Here is an 8824-nt window from a genome sequence, read left to right on the forward strand (position 1 = left end):
ATCTATGCTTGTAAGGAAGGTGTATGCAACCCATTTTATTGCTTTAAAAGGCAAATTAATTCTGGTTCACCGTAGCTATTCTGTTCCATTCTATTAGTGTGTTGCTGCTCTAAAAATAGACATGGAGCTCTTGAGGGTGCAGTGCTCTATATGCTCTCAAGTTACTGTAAGCTTGATATTACCATGAGAATACTCCTTTTATTGAGCTGCTGGTGCATAACTGTCCTTTTGTCCTGTAGTTTGGTTAATGGGTTAATCTGTACTGCCCACCAGTGTCTGCAGGAAGTGCCCAAGGCATTGCTCTGGCCTAGAAAAATTTCTGAAAGCAGTAGGATATTCTGAATCATTCATCCAGTCCATTGTTATACAAAAGAATCAGCAGTAATATGCTTCCCACTGCTACCTGATGGACTTTTACCCATCCAGGACGTCCAAATTTTGCGCACTTAGCAGCTCAGCATCTGCAACTTTTGAAAAGCATGTTCACTTTTCTACTTGTAAAAAGAAAATATAAAGAGAATTTTCTGAGTGCAGTGAAAAGACCAAAATTCAAAGCAGACCCAAGACTTGAAAGGTTCAGTTTTCACCTGCAAACTCAATCGGGAATGTTCTGCTTCCCCCTCGCCTTTGTGCTCCTACTTGTTGTTTGGCATCACGTCTTGAGATGTCCTTGTAGACCAGGTTGTAAGGAGTGCCATTATGCCAAAGAGATTGCATTGCAAATATTAAAGAAAAAATATTGTGTGGAAAAATGCTGGGCAGGTTGATAGGCAGCAGGCTGAGCAACTAACAACTTGGTGAGCTGGGTTGTTTCCTGGCAGATGCTGACAGAGAGTTCTTCTGCACAGCAGCGCTCCCAAACACACTTCCTGAAATGAATTTTAGGCAGCATTGCCAGAGATAAAAAGAATTTTGCTTTTCAGGAAATCTAGGGTTTATATATACTTGTCGTGCTCAGAACTGGACCTTATATTCAAGCTGAAGTGAATAAATTGGAAGGGTTACTCATCTGCCTCATTTTTGGCATCCTTGCTCACAAGTCACAGTATAAATGTGTGTGTGTGTGTGTGTGTGTGTGTATATATTGCTCCCCCCCCTCCCCTCTCCTCTCTAGTGGTCTCACTTTGGGCTCATCTTCACTTCTGATTCACTGAAACCTCCAGATGATTTTCTGTGGCATTTTTCTCTTGCCAGTAGCTTCATCTTGTTTATGCAGCACTGGTCGTTTCTCCCTAGGTGTAAAACTGGTGAAAATAATGGAAGATAGCAGTAGAAACATGCAAGGAGTAGGGTATGACTACTTTGTTCCTTATCTCTCTATAAGGCCCATTACCAGTTATCAATTAACGACCAGGATGGGTGATTTCAAACCAGTGTAATTACTTGTATGCTTCTAAAGGGGAATTTAATTTGTATCTTATTTCTTTGGGACCTTGAGTTGCATAATTCTTTGTGATAGATCATAATTCCTTGGATGCTAGTTTCTTTTGAAATGTAAAGATTTTATGTTTGTTTTGTTTGCACTTGAGTTAAAAAAAAAAAAGTTTTAAAAGTTTTTGTTTTTTTTTCCTATTTCCTTTGCTGTTTGGCATCTCTGTTTAAACATGCTCAACTGAGCAACAGTTTTGGGCCAGTGGATTTATGGACTTGGGGTACAATATGTCAACCATCATGTACAGCAGTGGAAATACTACTCATCTTTTCATGTGTTTGAATTTCATGAAAAGTGTTTGCAGCAGTAGGAGTTGGCTGAAATTGTAGTTTCCTTTTGATCATATTAGGTTCTGTTCCCACATAATACAGGTATGGAGGAGGTAGCTACCAAATGATGCCTTTTCTTACACTTTCTTACTGGCACCTATCGATTACTACCCTTTTGTGGGAAGATATAAAGCAGGTAACTTGAGTTCCTGGACAAGATGCTGGACAAACACAGCTTGTGCAGCTTGCTCAGTGAGAAGGCTTAATTGGACAGGTAGAAGTCTATAACTGCCCATAAATGAACATGTTGGATAAGATAAAATGCTCTTTATTCAGAGGGAGCCTTGATCACATAATGAGATTTGTGACCTGTAACTGTTCACATACCACTGAAATACAGCCTTCTCCTTGATAACACATAGGAGTTGTCATGTAGCACCGCCCACTAACAGCTCTGTCATGAAAGATGCAGTCTTTCAGTGACTAAGATTCTTATTTTGAAAAAGCCATTTCCTAATTTAGTAAAATTAGTATTGGACAAATAGAAAGGGCAAAAAAGAAGGGCAATTAAGGTTATCAAACAGGCTTCCAAGTTTGGTGTTCCTGCTTATATTTTTATGTATTGTAAGCAGGTGGTGGTGTCATCACTTCCCCCTTTCAGGATCAGTTTAACTTTATGTATTGGATAACAAAAGCTTGATGAAGTCCTGGGAGGTGTAACGGCCCAAAGGAACGGGGACAGCCACCATCGTCAAGCTCTTTCCTTTTTAGCCCACTCCTTTATTCTTGAATGATTTCTACAGGGCCCTGTCCAGAAAGAATGGTAGGTTCTTTCTCACACTAAAGTTAAAAATATATTTGGTGACTTTGTTTCTGGAGGCCTCCTTAATGTTGTTTTGTTAGCACTAGCATAGCTGGGAGGCTGGACAGCACTGAATCACAGTTATTTTAAGTAGAACAGTTCAAGTTGTGCTGATCTGTTTTGAATGTATGTGCGCTCTTAAAAATCACTTATTTGTACTCTTGCAATCTTCAAATTTTATCCAGAGTCTTGTAAAAAGTATTTTTTTTTCCTTAAAATTGTGGATCTTGACTTGTGCCTCCTTTCTGCATAGCAGTAGAGGCTATGCATCAACCGGTCTGCTAACCTGAAAAAACAGTCTGAAAATAGAAGGATACTGATGTCCTGGGGTCAAATTAGTACTGTAGAACAATTTTTGCTTAAGCCTCAACTTAAAAGATTTCTGAGGACGGGAGCTAGTGGCATTCCCTCTTGCAGCAAGACGTCTGTGTTGCACAACTGTCCCATGTTGCAAGCAGCAAGTGGGTGTTTCTGTCCCTGTCAGCTGCATGTGAATCCATGTATATGTGAATAACATCTGGCAGAGAAGCTTTGTGGGCTTGTGGTTCTGCCGCTCAGGGTGGATTTGTGCCCTTTCACATCCATGAGAGCCTTGGACCCAGCCTTAGTTTTATGTTCTGCTTCTCAAGACAGGTACTTGCACAGTACGGGATGTGTTTGTCCAGCCTGAGCCCTCATGCTTCCAGCTCTGCCCTAAATACTAATATTAGTGCTAATGCCAGCTATCCCGGGTGGTTTTGAGGGCAGAGGGAGTGGGTTTCTATTCACTTTTCGCCTTCTTCACCGGATCTTATATGGATGCAGGGAGACAGCGAAGAACAGGACACTAGGGAGTGGTTAATATGAGTTGAAGAGAAACGAAGCTAAAGCTGCCTGGAAGATTTATGGGGGGCATAGTGGTGATGGGGACAGGTATGTATGCAGTGTGAGATTTCATATCAGTACTCCCAGCTTTTAGAAGGAAAAGGATAAGAGCTGCAACTCTTACATTGAATCTAAACTTCCTAAGATAAAAAATCTCACTGAATCAGATTCATATTTATTTGGCCTTGCTTTTGATGACAAACATTTAGCGTTTTAAGCCTGCTATAAATATACCCTTCCCTTGGGAAGGAGAAGGAATTGCATAAGCCAAAAGGTAAATTGTGCTGCTTAATATATTGGCAGTATCTATATCCATAGTGATGACAGCAGAAAAACCTGCAGAGCTACCACTGCCAGCATGTAATTGCAGTGTCCAAACAGCGTGAATAAGATGAGTCGGATGTTGCTGTTCAAGCTTTTCTAGCTAAAACTCCCATTTGAAGGTATGCTTGCACAGAGAAATTAAATGTGGTGCCTCAGACACTTTTCTGAGGCAACTTTTGTGTCTTCTGTAATACTCAGTTACTGGGGGAAAATAGAGGTATGAAGTCGGTGAAGGCAAGGTTGCAATCAATCGGAATGTTCACCAATTTTTTTATGTATGAGATTATGTAATCCCACCTTCATTTAACTTCCTTGCCTGGCTTGCATTTTCTAGGGTTAAAAATATTTTGTCCTAAACTTGTATCTGAACTAGAAAATATTTTTGTCAGCAAAGAGTTTTCTGACTTCTTTTGGGAGTCAAATGGGAGTTTTAAGTAATCTTGGTAATTTAGAATGAACTTCTTCCTTTCCTTTTCTTCCAAATGAGTTTTGAAGAAGAGCTTGCAGAAACCCAAGAATTTTTGAAAACCAGGTTATTGGAAGGGTTGTAAGCTTGGCCTTAAGTCTAGATTTTTTGCTGTCATGAAAGTTGCAGTTAGAACAGACTGAATGACAAGAGGCTGAGTGAAAGCGACAAGTCGTCTTGCGTAGAGTAAGTGTAACTTTTTGGCTGAGTCATCTTAGATGCACATCAAGAGAGGAATTCAGAAGACTTTTATGTTCCATTAATCTTGATATTCACCTGCAACATCTGCGTTTTCTCTACAGCTCTTCTGATGACTCACAACAGGGCATATCCAGTCTGTTCATGAAGTCCCCAAACTTTTCCTCTGGTAATTTCAGGGATTTTCTTTTATTCTTAGTGTTCATTCTTACCATTTGTGTTGCTTAAAATGGTTTTGGAGATGAGGGCAGGTTTTGAACTGCCTAGATAGAGCTCTCAAGTTTTTAAAGAATGCAGAGATTTGAAGGAGGGAGGCAGAGGGAGATGTGAACAGCCTGAGGGCAGGGAAATCTATCTAAGCATGTGTTCTTTGCCCTGCAGAAGAAAGAAAAATATGAGGAGAAAAAAAGGGGCTTGGCTTTTTGGATTGTGCAAGGAAAAAAAAATATATGGAAAATTAAATATTGATTTGTGCATTAGTGGTTTTAAACTTGAAAGCCACTCAGAATTGTGATTAATTGATCTTGATTCCACACTTTAATACCTAGTGGTTGTCCTGAAAGCAAGACAAATATTAAATTTGTAATTTGAATTACAAATCAGTGTATTTTTTTACATGTGATTCATGTGTTCTTTAACCACTTTAACTAGTAGAGAGCAGATGGCTCTGCTGAGCAAGTGACTCCGAAATGCTTGGTGTAAATGTGATGGGAAAATAAAGATGGAAAATAAGAAATAACCTATTGCAAACAACTTCTTGTTTGCTTACTGAAAACATGAAAGTGTTTTATCTGCTTACGCATAAAACATCTGGAAATCCCATGTGTGTATTTTGTTTTTCTTTTTTCTTCTTTTTATCCACCCTGTCCATCTCCTGCTGTTTGCTTTCCCAGGGAATTCAAAGCTTGATTTACTGGATCTTTCCATCACCAACTTGAGTGTTTTGCCATTAATTAGGACTGTAATCCAGTCCGTAAAATTTGCCAAATTTCACAGCTCTCTGCTATTTTAGTTTTGCAAAAAAATCATTTGAATTGAGCAGATTTTTTTTTGTCGTCTGTGAAACTTTTTTTGGAATGACAGGTTTTTATCCCTTTCATGGCTCTTGCATGAACTCAAATGAGGGTGTTTTTATGCACTTGGAAAACATTTAGTTAATGCATATTGTTATTTTGTCTTTTCTCTAGAAACTAGATCTTGGATGTGTAAATGCAACAGAGAAACTACTTAATATCTTAAGTATAATTTGTAATGAGTCTTGGAGCAGCGTTCAGATTTTATGTAGACTTAATTTTCAAAGCTGTGTGTAATTGCCAAACCTATTGACACTATGTAACGGCTGCAGACAGATGTAAAGATGTCTTAATTAGAAAAAAGCTATGTAGGGGGGAAGAAAAAACTGATCTTATTTTTCTTGGTGTTACTTCTGGGGTAACTCAAGTGCATTTTAGTCTGTAAATCTGTATCACTGGGAAGAGTTTTTTTTGCATCCATATATTGTGTGTAAGGGGCGTTTTGGCACCGCGTAACACCAGCATCTGGTCTTCCAGTTCACTATCCAGTCATTAAAGACTTGTCTGCTATAGCACCATATACAAAAAAATGCACAAATACAAACTAGAAATTATTTCCACTCCAGTCCTATGACATGTTTTTAGTATATGCAGCCTCAAATGCCTTGACATTGTCAAGAATGCTTAATTTGAAGAAAAAAATATTAACTGTCCCACTGCTATGCTAAATAGCTACACACTACAGTTCTTTATCTTGTGTTCTTTCTGTGCGTCACTATAACATGCATGTATTGAGCTGGATGATTTTGTACCAGAACAGCTTAGCATCTTAAAGCAAATTCAGTTTTATCCCCACTATGAGTGACTCTTGAAACAGCTTGCAGTGAAAATGCATTCTTTATGATAATTATCATAAATCTGATTAAGTTGTTAGTCTGGACCTTAAACCGTTTTCTTTCTCTTTGTGCTTTAAACTTGAGCTTGAATGATTTTTTTTGTTTGCTTTTTGAGTGAGTTTTACAATGGCCTTTCCAGAAAGTGGGAGAGGGATAGCTGGGCAACAGAGCTAGTGCTGGGCTCTGTGTTGCTTTCATAGCATTCTCTGAATTTTAATTATTTTAATTATAAGCACTGCATGTGTACTTTGGCTGCAATTTCAAGAGAGTAGAAAACATTATTGTCCTGAATAACTGCTAGGCATGTGTGACACTTCGTATATGATAGATTTGATCGCTGAGTAGGAGTCTAATAAATAAAACTACGCATTTCTTATGTTACTAAGGTTAAAAATATGCGGTTTTGAGTCTGCAGAGCGTAGGGGCTACAGCAAGTCTGACATTTATCTGCCACCTAAGATGTAATGAATCCTAAATCTTTCCACAAGTATTTATGGTTGGTCTTAATCTATTTTATGCCAGAGGCAGAGAGAAGTAATGTATTCAATTTTGTCAAATTAAGTTTTTTACTGGGCATTAAATTGATTAAATAGATCAGCGGATTAAGGAGGAAAACACTCGCTTAAATTATATTTTGAGACTGATAGAATCTTAATGATGTAGAGCTGAAGGCTCTGAATGGGCTTGTGCATATGGGAAATCATTAATCACTAATACAAGGTATCAGAGTAAATATTGAACTTGTCCTGCATGGTGTTCTGCCTCCTAACTGCTCTTTGGCCCTTTCCTCGTTTCTGTTGTCTTAATATCCATGACATCCAAAGTCTTTACTGAAGAGACTCTGATAGGATCCATCCTATCCTTCTCACTTAAAAACAGTTTGTGTGCTTTTGTTTTAGAAAATTCTTTTTTTAAAAAAAAAATGATGTGCATCACTTCGAGGTGTCCTGCACCTTCAAACTGTCACAGTAAATCCGTGTCCCTGGAAAGAAGCATAAGATTTACTGAAACCACAAGGTGGTTAAAGGAGTGTGTGTGTGTGTGTGTGTTTTCCTTAGTCTTACTGTAACTCTTCTGAACAATTTATCCTTAAAAAACAATAAAGCAGCATTCTTCCATGTTGTGCACTGGGATCTGTAGCACTGTTGTGCTTTGTTTTCAAATACGTAGGCCTGAAGTACTTTTTAATTCCCATTCTTGGTTATATCCTTGGTATTAATTCTTTTTGCAAGGATAAGGCTTCTACCTTGCGAAGTACCTGGAATTTTTTTATCTTGAAATATCTCTATGCTGAGTTCCCGTCATACCTTGGATTGCAAAAGAGCTTTAGTGGCATGCAGTGATAATCTTGATTTTTGTCACAGGAGCTATAAAGTCATGTCTGGGAAAGGTGCACAGTGTCTGCATGTCACCAGTTCCACTGTGAGAAATGCTGAGGAGATTTAACAACAACAGGCAGCACTGAATTGGTGATTTTTAAAATACCTCTTGAAAGCTGGGTCTGCAGACAGGTATAGAGCAGGCCTTGCTTTTCCCCGAGCTTGTCTGAGGCTTGGAAAGGCAGGTTGCCAAAATGTCACGGGATTTCAACCAGGGTTGTGCTCCTAGAGCTGGAGATGTTCCCAGTACACCCACTGCAGAAAGGGCCCTCTTTAAAAGTCTTAAGCAGTTGAGGGTTCCTGGGTTTGTAGAGGTCACTTCTAAAGCTTATGAGTGTTTTACAGCGGAATTGTTTTGGTTGCCCTTCTCTGGACCTTCCGTAGCTCCCCTAAGTCTTCTTTCTGGCATGGAGATAAGAATAGTGCACAGGAGGTGGGTGGTTTGGTGGAGTAGCAGATCTGTACCTACCACACTTTCACTACCGTGTTTGGAGCTGATGATTTTGGAGGAAAGAGTCGTTGCACGTTTGAGCAGAAAGTGCAAGTGTTAAGTAACGAAGGCACCGCTCAGAATTGCTTTCCACAGATGCATCCCTTCGTATTTATCTCTCTCGAAGCTTGTCTGCTACTGTTTGGCAACTTGCCTCTTCTGTGAGGCCCTTTGGGAGGTCCTTGCCATTGGCCTAATGTTTGGCTGCCCTTGACACCTGGAGGCTTCACCTATGCTGTTTCATGATGCTGAGTGAAAATGAGTCTCAGGTCACCTCACTCCTGGCTTGTCTCTACCCCTGCCTCTCATCCACATAGGTCAAAGATGTAACACTTGTGTATGTGATGAAGATACAATCATTAACACAATTGCTCAAATTCTCCATGTTCCTTAACATATTTATGGAGTTGAATATAAAGTTTTCAAGTGTCTATCTTCTAGTTCAGGCAGAGCTCAGTTGAGGTGGAGAAAAGCGTGAAGAAAGTGTGGCTTTGTACAGGGCAGGTCTTTCTGTTCAGCCAAAGGATAAAAACTGTTGGAAAGTTGGCAGTGGGGGAATCGATCCTCTAACCTTCAGCTTCCCAAGAGTAACATAAAAACTTGAAGTTCATGGTAGATACTGAGCTGTTGC

This window comes from Tinamus guttatus, unplaced genomic scaffold (genome assembly GCF_059628265.1).
Source record: "Tinamus guttatus ecotype Peru unplaced genomic scaffold, ASM5962826v1 Tinamus_guttatus_pri_ptg000038l, whole genome shotgun sequence".
In the NCBI taxonomy this organism is placed as follows: domain Eukaryota; kingdom Metazoa; phylum Chordata; class Aves; order Tinamiformes; family Tinamidae; genus Tinamus; species Tinamus guttatus.